Source organism: Mus musculus, chromosome 8 (genome assembly GCF_000001635.26).
Source record: "Mus musculus strain C57BL/6J chromosome 8, GRCm38.p6 C57BL/6J".
NCBI classification, from domain to species: domain Eukaryota; kingdom Metazoa; phylum Chordata; class Mammalia; order Rodentia; family Muridae; genus Mus; species Mus musculus.
The window spans coordinates 3,722,114-3,741,426 of NC_000074.6; the positions used below are offsets into that span (position 1 = coordinate 3,722,114).

A 19,313-nucleotide genomic window follows, 5' to 3' on the forward strand; every position below is an offset into this window, starting at 1 on the left:
CTCAAAGTCCGTGTCCAGGATGGTCTCTATGAGCCAGCATTGGAGAGCAGAACCCGCTGTCCTTCAGCAGGTAGCCCAGATAACTTACTTTTCTCTGGCAGATTTGGGCCTTCGTGGCTGAGGCTCTGTATCTTAAGCCTCTCAGCTCCTCTAAGAGGAGTTTAGTCACCTCTGGATAGTCCTCCTCAGTCTTGGGTCCCAGGTTTTTTCACAGGCAGGACGGGAGTATTCCAAGCCCATTGGCATTTCCATAAGATCCCTTGTTCCAGGAGCCTGGTAATGTGGGGCCGGATTCCGTTCTGGGCCTCCCTCAATATAGGATATTGGCACACAGACACCAGGGAGGCTTGGGCTCTGAGCTCCATATGGATAGGGGACTGGTTGGTGGCCCTCCCCATCCCTGCCATCTCAGGCTAGGCCTGGGGAAAGGCCTAGAATCACCAGTCTAGTTCCTGGGGTGCCCTGTCCAAGGTCTCAAACAACTTGTATTCATCCTCTAACCCGAGAGTCAGGACTCTCTGTAGATTCCTTCCGGGTCGCTTTTCTTTCTTTCTCTGTCTCTGCTCCTTTTCCTCCTCTGTCTCCCTCTTAGGGTAGACTTTCTCAGCAGCCTGCACTAAATCCCTCAATGATTTACCCTGTCTTTCTAGCCTTTGGCACTTTTTCCTGATATTTCTGCTAGCCTGGTCTATAAAAGCCATAGTCACAGTGCTGCTGGGGTCATAGGGTGTATATTGGCGCTCTGCTCTCTGCTTAACCTCATGTACCTTGGTCAAATGTGTGGGTGGTCATGCAGCCCCCTGAGACAGTGGAGCCTGGTGGTGGACCTTCAGGTGCCCCTTACCTTTTGCCATATTAAAGTCCCAGTCAGGTGTCGTCAGGGAGTAGCGGGAGGCTACTTAAAGCAGCTTTTGTGAGGGCCTAAGTCTTGGGAAAGTAGGGGAGAGAGGCCTGTCTCTGCTATCAGCACTTGTACACCTTTCAGAAGTTGTGTTCACATGAAAGAAAAGCTCACTGTGAGTTGGCACATGAATTGAGACCACAAATTGAATAGGAGGTTGTAATAGGGGATGCCTACGTGCAATTATCTGGCTTGATATTCACCATTTGTGTTACAGGGGCATGGAGAGTTTAAGACTAAGCCATCCTTGAAGTTTTATTTAGACAAACTCAGTCAATATCTTATCTCCTGCTTTTGCACTTGGCATCCTGTGGAGTATATCTTCTTTATGTCCGTCTGGTTAATGGTTTCTGTAAAACCCCTTTGGATGTGCCTTCAGTTTTAGAAGTCTCAGAAACAATTAAGCAGCTCTGTTATAAAAAAGAGCTCAAATGTTTTTGTCTGGGTCCGATTCTGAAATGATGGTAGCCCTTGCCTGCTAGTTGCTTCTGCAGAATAAAAGCTCTTTGTTTTTGCATACTATCTGAGTCTGGGGTTTTTTCTTCAGCAACTTTTGGACCCTTATAGTTGCAGAGAGAACAAGCTAGATATAGATGAAGAAAAAACAAACCAGAGAATAAGAAAAATCCAGAAGATTAGAACAGGTTACCAGAGTTAGTTTGAGGCCAAGCAGTGTTATTCAGGAGAAGGTGAGAGAAGCCAGATTAAGTCAGTCAGCTTGGAGAGGAGTTTGAGCTAGAACAGCAAAGTTGAATCAGTCAGCCAGAGATCAGAAAGAACCGGGAAGGGACAAGCTTATTCGGCAGCTAGTCTCAGAGGCTGAAAACATTCTAGGCCTAGATAAGATTTTACAGAGGCTAGAAGCGTCCCCGACTAGGCCCAGGTTAGAAGATTGAGGCAGTACGCCTCAGAGATGGCAATTACTATAGGAGAAAAAAGTTACAGGGATGCATGGCATCAACCTTCCCCATGCACGAGTGTGCTTACTGAGGATCAAATTTAGGTCCTCACATTTGCAAAGCAGAGACTTTCCTGATTGAGTTGTCCCCCGCCCCCAAGCTCTGGTCTTTGTCTCTTATTGGCTCAGCTTTCCCCTAAGGGGGGAAACACTGAACCAGTCAAGTCCCAGGACTCTGCTAGATCCTGAAAAATATCCTTAGGTGTGACCTTGAAAGCCAGCTCAACCCCAAAGGTGTTGGTCAAAACACTGTACTTGACCTTAATGTGATTCTAGCTGACACTGGTCAGAAAGGAGCAAACAGATCTGTGGAAGCTGTTAAGCAAGTTAGTGGGTTCTTCTGCTGGGAAATAAACTCGAGCTGGTGTGTGCTTTAAAAGTTTTCTCCTTTGTGAAAAAGGAGGAACTGTGCCCGGGCTTGTTTCAAAGGGGTACTGCGATAAGGAATGAGTGTTATGGGGCCTGGGGATGGGTCAGTCTCTAAAGTGCTGCTGTGAATGCATGAGGGTGTGGGTCTGATTTCTAGTACCCATGAAAAAGCTGGGTGAGGTGGAATGTGCTTGTAACCCCAGCACCGGGGAAGTGGACACGGAAAAGTCCTTGGAGCTTGCTGGTCAGCCGGTGTAGATAGCCTGTGAGCTCCAGGTCCCTGTGAGAGACTGCATCTCACAAACAAGGTGGGGGCCAGTGAGATAGCTCATCTGGCAAAGGTACCTGCTTGATAACACGTGTTTGAGTCTACATGGTGGAAGGAGTGAGCAAACTTTTTTTTTTGTCTCAAACTCACATTCTTTTTTTTTTTAATTGGCTATTTTCTTTATTTACATTTCAAATGTTATCCCCTTTCCCAGCCCCCCCTCCCAGAAACCCTCTATCCTATCCTCCCTCCGCATGCTTCTGTGAGGGTGTGCTTCCACTCACCCACCCACTTCCACCTCTCTGCCCTTGATTCCCCTACATTGGGGCATCTATGGAGTCTTCATAGGATTAGGATCAGGGACCTCTTCTCCCATTGATGCTTGTCAAGGCCATGCAGCTGGAGCCATGTGTACTCCTTGGTTGGTTTGGTTTTTTTTTTTTTTTTTTTTTTGGTTTTTTTTGAGACAGGGTTTCTCTGTGTAGCCCTGGCTGTCCTGGAACTCACTTTGTAGACCAGGCTGGCCTCGAACTCAGAAATCCACCTGCCTCTGCCTCCCAAGTGCTGGGATTAAAGGCGTGCGCCACCACACCCGTACTCCTTGGTTGATGGCTTAGTCCCTGGGAGCTCTAGGGGAGAACCAACTTCTAAAAGGTTTCCTCTGACATTCACACATGTACTGTGGCCTGTGTGGGCACACATGGACATGTAAACCTGTACACAAAGTAAATACATACATATAATTGAAAATGAACACACACACACACATACACACACATACACCATATACAACTCCTGTGGAAGAAGACCTCAGGTGCTGAAGTAGAAGGATCTAGAATTCAGATGTTAAGGGTCACCCAGGATTATAATGTAATGAGTCCTAGCCTCAAAAACAAAACAAAACAAAAACCCAAAGCTCAATAAAACCCTCTTCAATAAACCATGAACAAACATAGGAAGCTGGAGTTGCAGCAAAGTTAGAATCCTTGCCTACCATGCACAAAGGATCCTTCTGGGGAATGGGCTGGATGTGGTGTGTGGCACCTGTAATCTGAGCACAGGGAGGGCAAGCCAAAAAGATCAGAGAGTTGCTTGGAGGGGAGTATTATTTTCTTCAGTGCTGTAGCCACTGGTTACTTACCCTGCTCCTGTAAATAAGTAGTGTTCTGCCTGTGCTCATGGAAGCAACCCTAGCTAAACTCAGTGGGCCACACTCAAAAGGAAGACAGCCACAGGAGGGGAACTCACTGAGAAGAAGGCTTTCAGTGAGAGAGGGAGGGGGGTGGAGGGATGGAGATGACTAAATGGCATTACGTAAATACATTTTAAATTGTATGTATATGAGTACACTGTAGCTGTACAGATGGTTGTGAGCCATCATGAATTCAATGGGAATTGAATTCAGGACCTCTGCTCGCTCTGGCCCAAAGAATCATTTATTATTGTATCTAAGTACACTGTTGCTGTCTTTAGACACACCAGAAGAGAGCATCCGATCTCATTACAGAGGGTTGTGAGTCACCATGTGGTTGCTGGGATTTGAACTCAGGACCTTTGGAAGAGCAGTCAGTGGTCTTAACCACTGAGCAATCTCTCCAGCCCCATAATATACTTTCTACTTTCAAACAAAAAAAACCCTTTCTTTCTTTCTTTCTTTCTTTCTTTCTTTCTTTCTTTCTTTCTTTCTTTCTTTCTTTCTTTCTTTCTTTTTAATATTTTTTATTATTACATATTTTCCTCAATTACATTTAGAATGCTATCCCAAAAGTCCCCTATTCTCTCCCCGCCACTTCCCTACTCACCCATTCCCATTTTTTGGCCCTGGCATTCTCCTGTACTGGGGCATATAAAGTTTGCAAGTCCAATGGGCCTCTCTTTCCAGTGATGGCCGACTAGGCCATCTTTTGATACACATGCAGCTAGAGTCAAGAGCTCCAGGGTACTGGTTAGTTCATAATGTTGTTGCACCTACAGGGTTGCAGATCTCTTTAGCTCCTTGGATACTTTCTCTAGCTCCTCCATTGGGGGCCCTGTGATCCATCCAAGAGCTGATGGTGAGCATCCACTTATGGGTTTACTAGGCCCCGGCCTAGTCTCACAAGAGACAGCTATATCAGGGTCCTTTCAGCAAATGCTTGCTAGTGTATGCAATGGTGTCATCATTTGGAGGCTAATTATGGGATGGATCCCTGGATATGGCAGTCTCTAGATGGTCCATCCTTTTGTCTCAGCTCCAAACTTTGTCTCTGTAACTCCTTCCATGGGTGATCGAAAAAACCCCTTTTAAACAATAAAAAAAATTATAAAAAGCTTGTTGGGGGCTGGGTAGATGGCTCAGTGGTTAGGAGTATATTCTTTTTGCAGAGGACTCCAGTTCAGTCCCCACACCCAAGTCAGGTGACTCACAGCTACCTATAACTGCAGCTCCAGGGATCTGATGTCTCTGCCCTCAAGCGCACATACCCTCCCCTCATGTACATAGTTAAAATAATAAAAGTAAGTATGAAAAAACTTAAACATAATTTAAAAGAAAAATCTTTATCACAATAGCTAAGTTGTAAAACCAAGTTCAGTGTCCAGCAACAGAGGAATGAACGGGGAAAACATGGTTTAAAAAATCATAAAGGGTAAATTAATGCCATTTACAGGAAAATGAGTGCAACTGAAGACAACCATCCAGATCAAGTGAATTAAGTCAGCTTCAGGAAGACAAATATTGAATGTTTTCTCTCTTTTGCGGTTCCTAGATTTTAGAGTTACATAAAATTCACGAATGTATACATAACAAGAAAGTAGAAGTAAAACTCTGCAGGGGAAAGAAAGGGACCAAGAAGGGGCGGGTCGTGAGAATGGGAAGGCAAGGGATGTGCTCAATGCACACTATGGTCTTGCATAAAAATGTGCTTATGTAACACATCACCTGTGTAACAAATACACTCTAAAACAAACAAACAAACAAACAACCAAAAAAACCCCCAACTACTCCAGAGTCAAGAGTGGTGGAGAGCTTCTGGAATCCTGTGGTTGAGAGAGTGTGTTGAGAGGGTCATGAGTTCAAGTCCAGCCTGGCCTACATTGTAGATTTCTAGGACAATCTAGACTGCATACAGTGAGAGCATTTCTCAATAAGTAAACACGAAGCAAAGAAAACCAGCATGAAACAAAAAGGAAAATTACTGGGGTGGGAGAGGGAAGGGGGAATAACGGAAGAAGATGGAGGACTAGCTGTAAAAGGCTCTTGCTGCCAAGCTTCATGATCTGGGTTTGATCTTTGGAACCCACTGACCCCTATGAGTCCTCTGACTCATGTTCATGCTTTGGCAGCCACCTAATTACATAGATTGACACACTCACACAAATACACAATAAAAAGAAAAAGCCAGATGTAGTATCTCACTTGTAATCCCGGGGCTGAGGCATGGTTGACCCCTGGGGCTTGTTCCAAGCCAATGAGAGACTCTGGCAAAAAGCAAATATCTATATCTAGTACTCGAATTAAACTCACTTACAGAACTCAAAAGAAACAAGCAAACAGCAACAAAACAACCATAATCAGGGAGCTCTTAGGCGCTAGGGTGGGCAGGGGGTGGTGGTGGCGGTGGGAATTGGAAACCTACCATTGCCGCTTATGTAGATTGACATAACATCAAATTGCCTTCTAAGTACCTATGTTCGCACCCACAGATAAAGTCTTTAATCAGAGAAACCTCTCTTAGCAGAGAACAGAGGTGAATGCAGACACCTGTGGTGACGTAAGATTCTGAAAATCAAGGACAGTTGAGATCTCAATGTAGGCATGATGTTTTTGTACACTGTGTGAAGTTTACCCTTGTGTTATTCAAGTGCTGATTTCTCTGTATATTCAGTCATTTTGTTGATGTTATTGTGTTTGTTTACTTATTTATTTATTTTACATCCTGATCGCTGCCCCCTCCCTCTCACACTACACCTTCCTCCATCCCCTTCTCCTTCTCCTCTGAGAGTGTGGAGCACCCTCCCCACCCTTGGTATACCTCTAAGTCTGGCACTCAAGTCTCTACAGGGCTAGGCACAAAGACCGATTTCTCTGCCCTTATATCTTGTTTCAATCTCGAAAGGACATTGAAATGCTTATACCTAAGAATCTCCTGTCTCAAGTTTGTATAATCTGAATTTATTGACAAGGCAGAGGATAAGTGCTAAGAATTGTTGACACAAATGTTATTTCGAGGTTGAAACAAGATACGAGGGCAGAGAAATCAGCATTCGAATAACAGATGGGTAAATTTGATATACTGTAGAAAAACATTATGCCTACAGCTTTATCTTAAAGAAGACACCCCTTCCTTCGGGTTCAGGGAACTGTGGAAGAGAGGGAAGTAGAGTGTACAAGCAGGGGGCTGCACAGTTGTGTTCTTGAGAGACTGTTTAGAGGCTCAAGGAGTGCAGTTACTTGCACACCCTTGACTTAAGACCAGTCTGTGTCAGCAGGGAAGACTTTTCTCCTCAGCTGAGTGTGCAGGGTTGGGGAGGATGCAGGTGGAGTGGTGAGGGAGGAAGCAGACACCCACTTAGCCAGCCAGATTAACTGAATCAATACTGGCAATCAGTGGGGTGAAGCATGTCTCAATCAGATTGCCCTCATATCTGAAGTGCATGACATGGCCATGGCCACAGTGAACTCACGAGAGCAGTAGTTTCTGATTTTGACAGTTATTGGCCCAAGTTTTAGACAAGTGGAATCCTGTATGGGAAGCTGTCTTCTATACCTATATCATACATGGTACTACACCTGTTTTCCTTTAGCAGTGTCAATGTTTCAGATTTTATGTTTACACTTTTCATCCATTTGGAGTTCGTTTTTACACAAGGTGGTAAATATGGATCCGACTTTATTGTTCTGCATCTGGATATCCCCTTGTCCCCGGCACCATCTACTGAAGATGCTTTCTTTTCTCTAGCTTATCTCTCTGCCATCTTTGTCAACTATTAAGCAGATGAAGTTATGAGTGCTCATGTTTGGGTCTTGGATTTTGTTTCATTGTTGTACCTGTCTGTTTTTCTGCCAGTGCCATATTGTTTTTTGTTTTTTCTACTGTATTTTAAGATCTGGAATGGTAATCCCTCCAGCATGGTTCTTTTTGCTCAAGATTGTTTTTGCCATCTGGGGTCTTTGTGGTTCCATATAATTTTTAGGATATTTTTTTCTTTTTCTGTGAAGAACGAGATGAGAATTTTGATTGGAATTTCAGTGAACCTGTGAGAACCTTTAGGTAAAATCATCATTTTCACAATAGTAAATGTGAAGTATTTTTATTCCAGAATAAAATGAAAAAGACTACCATGAACATGGGATGTCTTTCCATTTTCTAGTGTCTTTATATTATTATTATTTTATTTACATTCTAGCCATTGCCTCTCTCCAGATCCCCCCTCCCACAGTTCCTCATGTCATTCCCCTTCCCCCTTGCCTCTGAGAGGGTGCCCCCTCCTGCTCTCTGCATCCCTCTTCCCTGAGGTGTCAAGGCTTAGTCATATCTGAGGCCACTGAGGCCAGACCAGGCAGTCCTCTGCTATGTATGTGCCGGTGTCTTGGACTAGTCTGTGTTTGCTGCCTGGTTGTTGGCTCAGTCTCTGGGAGCTTCCAGGGGTCTGGGTTAGTTGAGACTGCTGGTCTTCCTGTGGGGTTGCCCTCCCCTTCAGCTCCTGTGTCTTTATCTCTTTCTTCACATGTTTAACATTTTCACTGTAAAGGTTCTGCACTTCCTTTAGATTCATTCCTAAATATTTTATTTTCTTTAAGGCCATATGAATGGGTATATGTCCATGATCTCCTCCTCTATGTATTTCTTGATAGTGCTTTGGTTTGTGGAAGCTGATTATGTATCTTGCCACACTGTTGAATTTGTTTCCCATTTCTAGAAGTTTTCTGGTAGAATTTTTGGGATGTCTAATGTATAGTATCATATCAAATAGGGCGAGTTTGATTTCTTTGGCTATTTGCATCTCTTTAATTCCCTTCTTGCTCTAGATAGTACTTTGAGCACCATATTGAAAAGGAGGGAGAATAGTGGACATTTCTATTTTGTTCCTGATTTCAGTTGGGTCTCTGGCCTCCTGAGATGCCTTCAATCCATGTAGAGAGCTCCAGGCTTTCAGATTTCATAAGTTAGCACCCAGGATGGGATGCACCTTCAGTAATGCAGCTGCATTTAAATCATACATGCTCCTGTAAGCAACTCCTCACACATTCCTGTGAATTTCCTTCATAAACTCATCTGTTTATCACGTTGGACTTTGGTGGTGGTATGTTTACTTTGGTTTGTTGTTGGTTCCCTACCAGGTGAGCAGAAGCTCGTTCACATCTCTTTGGGAATACTGTCACAGGAACTCCCCTCCCCACATGCACACACACACAGCTTTACTACAGAGGAATATTTGTCTCTGTTTTCTAATGTATTTTGCTTAACATGACAGTCTTCAGTACAGCTATTTACAGCAGATAACATAATTTCACTCTGTTTTGTTGCAGGGAGAAAATTTCATTGTAAACACATCCCATTTTCTATAGATAAATATAGACATATTCATTCATTTATCTGTTGATGGACATGCTAATTCTTTATCCTGACTATTGTGAATTGTGGAGCAATAAACATGGATGTTTTTTGGTTTCGTGTCTGGAACTGGGGGTGATACAACTGGGGCACAAGGCAGTCTTACCTGTTTTGGTTTTGTGAGGGGGTAAACTGAGCTGTAAGCACACAGCATTTATCTGTCTCTCTGCTCTTACCCATGATGTGATGTGTCCAGATGCTTTAACATCCCTCTGTCTTGACTTCCTTGCTATCATAGACTTCGTAACCTGGCACACAATGGAGTTGTATTCTTTTATTTAAAAAAAAAAGTCATGTCATGTTAGGCAAAATAAGCCAGAAGGACAAATATCATGTGGTCACATGTTTTTGTTTGTTTGTTTTGTTTTGTTTTTGTTTTTGTTTTTAATCTTTTTCAGAGTCTGAATTTAGGGGGAAAAAAAAGCTGACATAAAAGTAAACCTGGGCTACACAAAAGGAGGAAGGGGTCTACATGATGTGTTTGTGTGGGTTGGGGAAACTGCATTGCCATATCAAAAACTGACAATTATTTACTTTCTGGAATCTGCAAAAGTACTTATGCAAATTAAAAAACCCTACAGACATTAGCAGAAAAGCAAGCGAAGGGAATGAAGTAGCAAAACTTAGAAGGGAGATCCGACACAGATGTGCATGGTTTCATGGTGGTTCAGGTTTGTGATCCCAGCTCTTGGGGCTCATACAAGAGAATTGCAAGTTCAAGGTCACTCTGGATCACACAAGGCCTTGTTCACAAAACAAAATCAAAATAGAGTATTGGACATGCATTTAAGGGAAGCTTAAATTCATTAGGAATTGAAGCACAAGTAATGATATGTAGGTCACCTTATACTAAATAAAACGGCAAATAGTAAACAAGGTGGGTAGAGACAGGAGAGATGGCTCAGTGGTTAAGAGTATGTACGGCTTTTGTCAAAGACTAGAGTTCATTTCTCAGCTTCCATATCAGTTGGCTCATAGTCTCTTGTGACTTTAGCTCCTGGGGATCCAAAGCCCTCTTCTAGTCTCCTCAGATACTTGTATTCACACATACACACACATGTACACGCGTATATACACATATTTACAAATATTAACGACAAGTGGGTAAGTTTTCATTTGTATGTAACGCAGGCTGGCTTTGTATTAACAACCCTTCTATTTCAGCCTCCTGAGTTGTAGGTTTATAGATGTGTATCACTTCAGCTAGATGAAAGGGTGGGCAGTTATTAGAGTCGGTGAGGATGTGGAATCATTGTTCACTGATGATAGCAGTATAAATTCAGTCATTTGGGAAAGCAATTTGGAAGGTGAAAATATGTAGTAAAATTGCAACAACATATGTCCTGTGATAAATTTGTGCATGTGTACGTGTGTGTGTGTATGCATGTATGTATGTATATGATGTATATGATATATGTGTGCATGTGTATGGTGCATTTGTGTGTGTGTATGATGTATGTGTGCGCATGTGTATAGGGTATGTGTGTGTGTGTGTGTGTGTGTGTGCGTGTAGGCCAGAGGTCAAGTCACACGTTCTCCTCTATCACTATCCACATTATTTTTTATATTCTTTCTGTGTATGGACACATGTGGAGGTCAGAAGGCAACTTTGTGAGTTGGTTGTCTCCTTCTACCTTCATGAGAGCTACAAGGCTCTCATGAAATAAATTCTGGCCACCAGGCTTGCAAAGGGAGCACTTTTATCTATCAAGCTACTTCACCAGTCTGACTGTACTTTATTATTATTATTATTATTTTTTAAAGTGATCTCTCATTGAACCTAGAACTAATGGCTCCAATAGACTGGCTGGACAGTGAGTCCCAGGGATCCTCCTGTCTTCACCCATGACTGGGGTTATAGATGCTTGCTGCTGAGCCATATATTTTTATGTGGGGATCCGAATTAGGTCCTCATGCTGGCGAATCAAGTTCTTTACCGATCGAGCCATCTCCTTAGCCGCTGATATTTAGAAAATATATATATTCTTAAAGAGAGGTTGTTCCAAGGAAACGTTTACTCCCCAGGAGGCTCATTCTGAGTTGTTGATGGCATCAGAGTTGGGGGTAATCCCCTTGTCTCCCTTGCCTACAAGTGGTGAATGAGTCCATAAAACTTGAGGAGGACACACAACAAGTCAGTCATACAGGTCAATCATACAGGTGTAAGAGTTTCAGCTCTCAAAGAGCTAATGTTGGAAGAAATGGAATTTACTACAGTTAAAAAACCATTAGGGTTAAAAAGAAGGCTAAAATGATGAGTTTGGAGGCACAGGAAAAGATAAACAAAAGGGCTTTCAGCTGGCCGGGAGAGAGCCAACCCAACTAAGTAATGGGAAGGACCAGGCTCTGTGGGAAAAAAAGGCCCACCTGGGCTCCAGTAAGTGCCTATAGGAGCTGTTTATAAAGGGACACATACATTCTGTTCCCTGAGGCACACATACCATTGCCATTCTAGTTAACTTCTCAATTTTACCCTTAGTTATAACTTTATATGTACTCTTAGTTCAACTGCATTTAATTATACCAGACTGAATTATGGGTAAAGATGACTCCAAGAAAGCCCCCACCTGCCCCAGGAAGGAGACATTCACAGACCTTCCCCGTGACCAAGGAGGGAAGGGAAAATGGAAGAATAGGACATTTAAGTCCAGAGGCTGGCAGCGTTCACCAGGGGCTGCCTAGCTGAGTAATAGCCAGCCCCTCTGGAAGGCAGACTTTCCTTTCCTTTCTGTGTTTCCTAAAAAGAAATCTTGACTTCTCTCTCACTCTACACGTGCTCCAGCGTGAATTCTTCCTGTTCAGGAGCTGAAGGCACAAAATTGCTGCTGCAGTTTGGATGGGGGACTTCAGGAGGTATCTCCCACCTGTAACAGAACTAACTGGTGATGTAATTACACATGTATACGTACACACACACACACACACACACACACACACACACACACACACACAAAGACATACAGTTATGTGTAAACTTTAAGAACCTGCATCAAACACATCCACATGGACCTCTAGGATAAAGAGTTAAACCCCATGGGTTATCAGTGCTGAGAGGAGTGGTGTAGGGCAAGGCAGTTGTTTGTTCCAAGAAAACAGGGAGGCCCTACTTTTCTTCTCAGAAGGCTTCTTTTTGAGCATGGCACTTCTCTTTCCTTCATTATCAGGAAATGAGAGACAGGGCATGACAGGATCAGAGCTTCCAGGCAGGGCACACCCCAGATAGTTCAGAAGAAGAAGAAGAAGAAGAAGAAGAAGAAGAAGAAGGAGGAGGAGGAGGAGGAGGAGGAGGAGGAGGAGGAGGAGGAGGAGGAGGAGGAGGAGGAGGAAGAGAAGGAGGAGGAGGAGGAGGAAGAGAAGGAGGAGGAGGAGGAAGGGAAGGAGGAGGAAGACTGACAAACAGGCAGAGGGGGGTATGTATCTTTTAGACATACTTAAGAACTAGTTCATATGGAACTGATTCATCAGCTCTGATGAAGGGGAATGTGTTAATATACTTGGCAGAGGAGGTTTTCTGAAAGAGATACTGTTGGAATGCTGCCTTCAAGGACACATGCACAAGGTCTCACTATGTAGCCCTGGTTGACCTGATCCTCACAGAGAGGCACCTGTCTCAAAAAATATGGCAGAGAGTGATTAAAGAAGACAAAGAGCATCAACCTCTGGCCACCATATGCACACACACACACACACACACACACACACACACACACACACACATGCAGGTATAAATGAGAGAGACAGAGGCACAGAGAAATAGACAGAGAAAGAGAACTAAAAGAAGCAACCAAATAGTAATATTCCCTTTGCAATGAACTGTCACTACAATCTCTGTCCAAGGTAAGCATTAACCATCAGAATGTATTCTTAGGAAGGATCAGATTGGAATTGATTAATCAGCTATAAAGAAAAAGACTTCACTGGAGAGATGGTTTGGTGGTTAAAGTGCTTGCCACATAAGCATGCAGACTAGAGTTCAAATGTCAAGGATGCACCTAAATATCAGATAGCTTGGGAGAGTTACCTGTCATTCCAGCTTCAGAAGGTAGAAATGAGAGCTCCAGAGAAAGCCTTGGGTTTAATGACAGACTCTGCCTCACTGAATCAGGTGGAAGAGTGATTGAAGATCATTCCTAACACCAACCTAGTTTTTGAGACAGGGTCTCTCATTGAACTGAAACTCACCAATTTAGCTCAACTGGCTGGCCAGTGACCTCTAGGGATTCTCCCTTATCTACCTCCTCATCACTGGGATTACAGCATATGCAACAATGCCTTTATTTTAAAAAAATGTAAGGCATCAATAGGAGTAGAGCCCCTTGGTCCTGTGAAGGCCCGATGCCCCAGTGTAGGGGAATTTGAGGGAGGGAAGGTGGGAGTTGGTGGGTGGGTAGGGGAACACCCTCATAGAAGCAGGGGGAGGGGGGCTGGGATAAGGGATCCAGGGGGGCGGGAAGGGGAAAGGGGATAACATTTGAAATGTAAATAAAGAAAATATCAAATAAAAAAATTTAAAAACCTGTGTGTACTGTTGAGCTAAACTTAGGTTCTCATGCTTGCATAACAAGCACTATACTGATGAGTCACCTCCGCAGCTCCATGTCTTTGCTTTTTATTATAAAAAGTTAAAGCATGTAAGAGTTATACATAATAAGATCTTGCCTGCTATTTCAGCTTTATCAAGTTGTGACATCACATAGTTCAGATGATCTTCTTTTAAAACTATTTATTTATTTATTTATTTATTTATTTATTTATATACAGCAGAGGGCTGCCTGGTCTGGCCTCAGTGGGAGAAGACAGGCCTAACCCTCGAGAGACTTGAGGTCCCAGGGAGTGGGGTGGTCTGGCAGAGGGGGACATCCTTTTGGAGACAGGGGGGAGGAGGGATGGTATGAGGAATTGTGGGAGGGGAGGTTGGAAGGGGGGTAATGACTGAACTGTAAAAAAAAAGGTTAAAAAAAGATTTATTTATTTATGTGTATGAGTACACTGTAGCTGTCTGTCCTCAGACACACCAGAAGAGGGCATCGGACTTCATTACAGATGGTTGTGAGCCACCATGTGGTTGCTTGGAATTGAACTCAGGATCTCTGGAAGAGCAGTCAGTGATCTTACCTGGTGAGCCATCTCTTTTCCAGTTCCAGTTCATCTATCTATCTATCTATCTATCTATCTATCTATCTATCTATCTATCTATCATTTTATTGAGAGAGAGAGAGAGTGAGAGAGAGAGAGAGAGAGAGAGTGTGTGTGTGTGTGTGTATTTGTGTCTGTGAGTGCATGGGAGTGGAGATGGGAGGACAGAAGAGGGTGTTGGATCCCCTGGAGCTAGAGTTACAGGACTTGTGAGTTACCTGACACTGGTTCTGGGAACTGAACACAGGTTCCCATAAGAGCAGATGTACTCTTAGCCATTGAGTATTTCTCCAGTCCTTAGATATTTAGGTATTCTTGTTTGTTTTTTGTTTTTGTTTTTGTTTTTTTGTTTTTTTTTTGTTTTTTTTTTTGTTTTCAAGACAGGGTTTCTCTGTATAGCCCTACTGGCTGTCCTGGAACTCACTTTGTAGACCAGACTGGCCTCGAACTCAGAAATCCACCTGCCTCTGCCTCCCAAGTGCTGGTATTAAAGGCGTGCGCACCACTGCCAGGCTATTTAGGTATTCTTAAAAGCAAAGAAAACAAAAAAAATACAGTGGACATTTTAGAAGATGCCCAGTCCTTGCCTGGTCTTATTCTCTTGATTCTGTCTCCAAGGATGATCATATTACAAAGCCTTTATGTGTTGACCCATTGATAGTCTGTTGAGTTGTTTTGTACATTTGGAAGATTCATAAACAGGTGACCACATGGTCCACATCCTTCCTGATTTTGATTTTGTCTCTTCCTCATTACAATCATGAGATGCTTCTACGCAACAGCTGTAAACATGCAAAAATAAATTCTTAGCAAGCAACAGATAAGAGAGAGCTTCCTTAGCTGAATACGGGGTCAGTTACAGGAATGTTTTACTTAATCATGGAATATGAAAACAATGTTTTTGATAAATTTTAGAATATCTAGGGTAGGAAGTTTAAATTTCCCTAAAAAGAAACACTGAAGCATTAAGTAGGATCTGTGAATGATGCCTTATTTAGAGAGTCTTTGCAGATATAATTAAGTTGTGGTGAGGAGCTGGGAGCGGTGGCTCCTGTTTATTATCAAGTGCTAGTGAAGCAAAGGCAGAACGTTGCTGTAATCAGCCTGGGCTACACAGTAAGTTTCAGACCAGTGTGGGCTATACTGTGAGGCCCTGTTTCAAAACACAAAGCAGGGCAAACGAGAGGCCTTAAACACACTTGCTTCCCAAGCCTGATGACTTGAATTTAATCCCTGGAAGCTATGTAAATGTCAAAGTCGAGAACAGACTCCACAGTCATCTTTTGGCCTTCACACTTGTATAGTGGCTCATGTGTGTGCACATGTGCGTGTGCATGCACACAGGCACACAGACACATTCTAAGGATCCAAATTTGGCTTCTCAGGTTAGTGGGCATCTTTAACCTCAGTACTCGGGATGCTCAGAGAACAGTAGATTCCAGAGTACTGTTAGACACACAGACAGCCTAGGTGTATGTTCAGTGATAGACTGTGTCTCAAAAAACAAGATACAGGGGTTGGAGAGATGGCATTTGTTGTTTTTGCAGAGGACTCAGCACCCACATTGTGTTCATAGCCATTTGATTTCTGTAAAAGTCACCGTAGCTTTTATGTATATATCAGTGAGACACACACACACACACACACACACACACACACACACACACACCTACCTGAGGTTGACTCCTGGCCTCCACATGCATGTGGACAAATATGCAACTCCAATGTATGTACCAGCCAGCACACACAAATGCATAAGCACACATATATGAACACTAATAACTAATAAAATTATATAAATTAAAAATAAGGTGAAAAGTGATAGAAGAAGACATCTGATTTCACCTCTGGCCTCCATGTGCATACATGTACATGTATGTGTCTGCACTCACATATAAACATGAATACCTACACTCACATATGAACATGAATGCATGCAGAATAAAACAAAGATACCTCTTGTTCCTTTCCTCATGCAATAAGAAACAAAAAGAGAAAATCCTATAAATCTTGGAAAGGTCAAAGCTACCATCATTCAGCTAAGAAAATTATAATTTATAGAGTTAATGTTAGAATTCTTTAATGACTCTTGTAGGATTAACCAAAAAAAGACAGTATTCTCACTTTTTATCCATATATATTTATTTATCCATATAAATATATACACACACACAAATATATATCTATATACATATATATATGTATGCCATATATGACATATATATAGACATTATCTATATGGATATATGTTTAAAACAGTCTCTTCAGTTCTTTTCCTCATTTTTTTATTTGTGTATAAATTCTTTATAAACCACAGAACATTTTTTCTGTCTTACATTTGTCAGTGTAGAAGAGAAATCCTGATAGTCATACAAGAAAACATTACCATCTTCCTTCTCCTGCCTCTCCAGGTCTGAGATGCCAAGCATGCACCTTGATGCCAAGTTCTGGGCATTGAACTCAGGTCCTCATGCTTGTGAGGCCAGCAGTTGACCAACTGAGCTTCACTCTGGTCCAGCTACAGCAAGCTTCTTCAAAGACCCCATTTTCCCCACCAGTCTCACCCATTGTCCAGAGCATCTGACTTCAGGTCCTGCCTGCAGCAATTACAGATGAGGTATTCAAATGGACTCCTATTTGTTTCTGCATTTATTATTGGAGTCCATCTGGAAAGAAAATCAAGTGGACTTTCTGAAGGGTTATCTTTGTCAACTTGACCTAGCATAGAACCACCTTTGTAGAGAAACTTGGTGAAGGACTATCTAGATCAGGTTTGGGCTGTGGGGCTTCTCTATGGGGGATTGCCTGGATTGCTTTAACTGAAAAACACCACCTGGCAGTGGATGGCACTGTTTCCTGGCATGGGCCCTGGAATGTACAGGAACAGACAGAGTGAGCTGAGCTCCTTCTCTCTGCTCTTGACTCTGAATGTGCCTTGGCTCAGTGCTTCAAGTCCTGCTTGTGTGACTTCTCAGCAATGATAACCTGGATTTGTGAGCTGTAAACTCTTCTCTTTTCAGCTCCTTTTTGTCAAGAGATTTTATCACGGTGAAGGAAATGAAACTAGGATAGGATGTTCCTTTTTAGAGCCCCACCAAAAAAGCTTTAGGTCTGCAGAGTAAATGTTAGGGGACGGAAGTCCCAGAGCTCTCACACAATCCATGGTCTGTCTGAAACTCCCAGTCTGCAAGATCTCCTATTGGAGTGTAGTTCTTTTTAGTTTTTCTTTTTAAAAGGATTTATTTTATTTCACTTTGGGCAAGAGACATAGCTCAGCAGTCAAGAGCACCTACAGCTTTTCCAGACATGCTGAATGTAGCTTACAGATGCCTGTGACTGCAGCTCTAGGGAATGTGACTCCATCTCTGGTTTCTGCAGACACCTGCACTCATGTGCTCACACCCACATGCAAACACAAAGACACATACCCACATACAAACACACAATTAAAGATAAATCACTTTGAAAGATTTAAAGTGTGTACATGAGTGCTTGTGTTTGTGTGCATGTAAAGGCAGGTTCTCATGGAGGCCAGGGTTGTAGCTGGCTTCCCTAGAACTGGAGTTACAAGTGGGTGTGACTTGACCAATACTGATGCAGATATTCACACACAACCATCGGACTGAGCCCAGGGACCCCAATGGAAGAGCTAGGGGAAAAACTCAGGAGCTGAAGGGGTTACAACCCCATAAGAAGAACAAAATCAACTAACTGGACCACCCAGAGTTCCCAGGGACTAAACCACCAACCAGAGTATGCATGGAGGGAGCCAGAACTCCAGATACATATGCAGCAGAGGATGCCTTATCTGACATCAATGGGAGGGGAAGGAGGCTTGATGCCCCAGTGTAGGGTGATGCTAGAGGGGTTAGGCAGGAGTGGGTGAATGGGTGAAGGAGCACTCTCATAGAAGCAAAGGGGAGGGGGGAGATGGACATGTGATGGGAGAAGTTGTGGAGGGATAATCAGGAAGGGGGATATTATTTGAAATGTCAACAAATAAATGATTAGTGAAAAAATCAAGTGGGTGTGAACTTCCTGAAGTAGATACTGGTAACTGAATATGGATCCTCCACAAAAGCAGCAAGTGCTTTTACCCATGAGCCATCTCTACAGCTCCAGTAGATTCTTCTTCTAAGTGATGGGCTCAAATGGTCACAGAGCTACCACCCAAAGGCAGCTTCTACTGGGGTTCTCTCTTGGTGTTGTAAATTCTATAGGATTGAACACATGTGTCTTTGCACATTTTTATCATTACACCGCACAGAATGAGTTTGCAACTCAATAGCCTTCCATGAATCACCTATTCACAAGGAGATTTAGAAAATTCTCTAGCAGGATTATAAAACCAACTTGACAAGTAGATTGGTGGGATATGCTAAAGATGCCCAAGGCAGAGTGGAAAACAGGGAGGCTCTTTATTTTATATTTTTTTTTAAAAAAAGGATTTACTTTCATTTTAAAATTATGTTTATGTCTAAATATAGGTGCCCCCAGAGCCCAAAGAGGGCAGAGGATCCCCTGGAGCTGGAGTTACTGGTGGCTGTGAGCTAATGGACATGGGTGAGGGAACCAAACTCAGATCCTCTGTATGTGTAGTAAGTGCTTATCACCATGGAACCAATTCCCTAGCTCCCCAGGTTGATGGAGTTTTAGCCTCTCCAGAGTGATTAATTGATCTGTTTGTTTCCACATACTGAGATATTTGACACAAGAGCACATTTTCTCTTTAAAAGCTAAATAGAGGCCAAGAATTTGAAAGAGAGCAAGGAGAGGTATATGGGAGGGTGGAAAGGGAAGCGGGAGAATAATGAGGTTATAGTATAGTCTCAAAAAAGAAAAGAATTAATAATAAACGAATCAAAAGAAAAAGTCTAGGGCTGAGGAGATCGCTCAGTTGCTAATGCACTTGCCAAGCAAACATAAAGACTTGAGTTTTGGTCTCTAATACCCAGGTAAAAGTCACGTGATGCTGGAGCATGATGGAACATTAGAGTAAGCCCAACACTGGGGGTGCGGGGCAGAGATAGATGGAGTTCTGAAGCTTATTGTTCAGCCACTCTAACCAGCTAACGAGTGCCAGGT

The 19,313-nt window shown here is 42.9% G+C and overlaps 1 long non-coding RNA gene across 6 annotated transcripts in view; it reads left to right on the forward strand.

The window, feature by feature from the left end:
* The window catches only part of Gm16553, a 30,512-nt gene extending 12,632 nt beyond the window's left edge, over nucleotides 1-17,880 (forward strand). For 4 of the 6 annotated variants that reach the window (XR_003947358.1, XR_378680.4, XR_001778493.2 and 1 more), the window contains one exon: nucleotides 16,640-17,880. This is a non-coding gene — a long non-coding RNA (predicted gene 16553). Of the gene's footprint in view, nucleotides 1-1,118; nucleotides 1,424-9,007; nucleotides 9,070-16,639 lie in introns of those variants that run through there. The other 2 variants (XR_378683.4, XR_378682.4) reach the window with 2 other exon arrangements.
* Nucleotides 17,881-19,313: the final 1,433 nt, after the last annotated feature.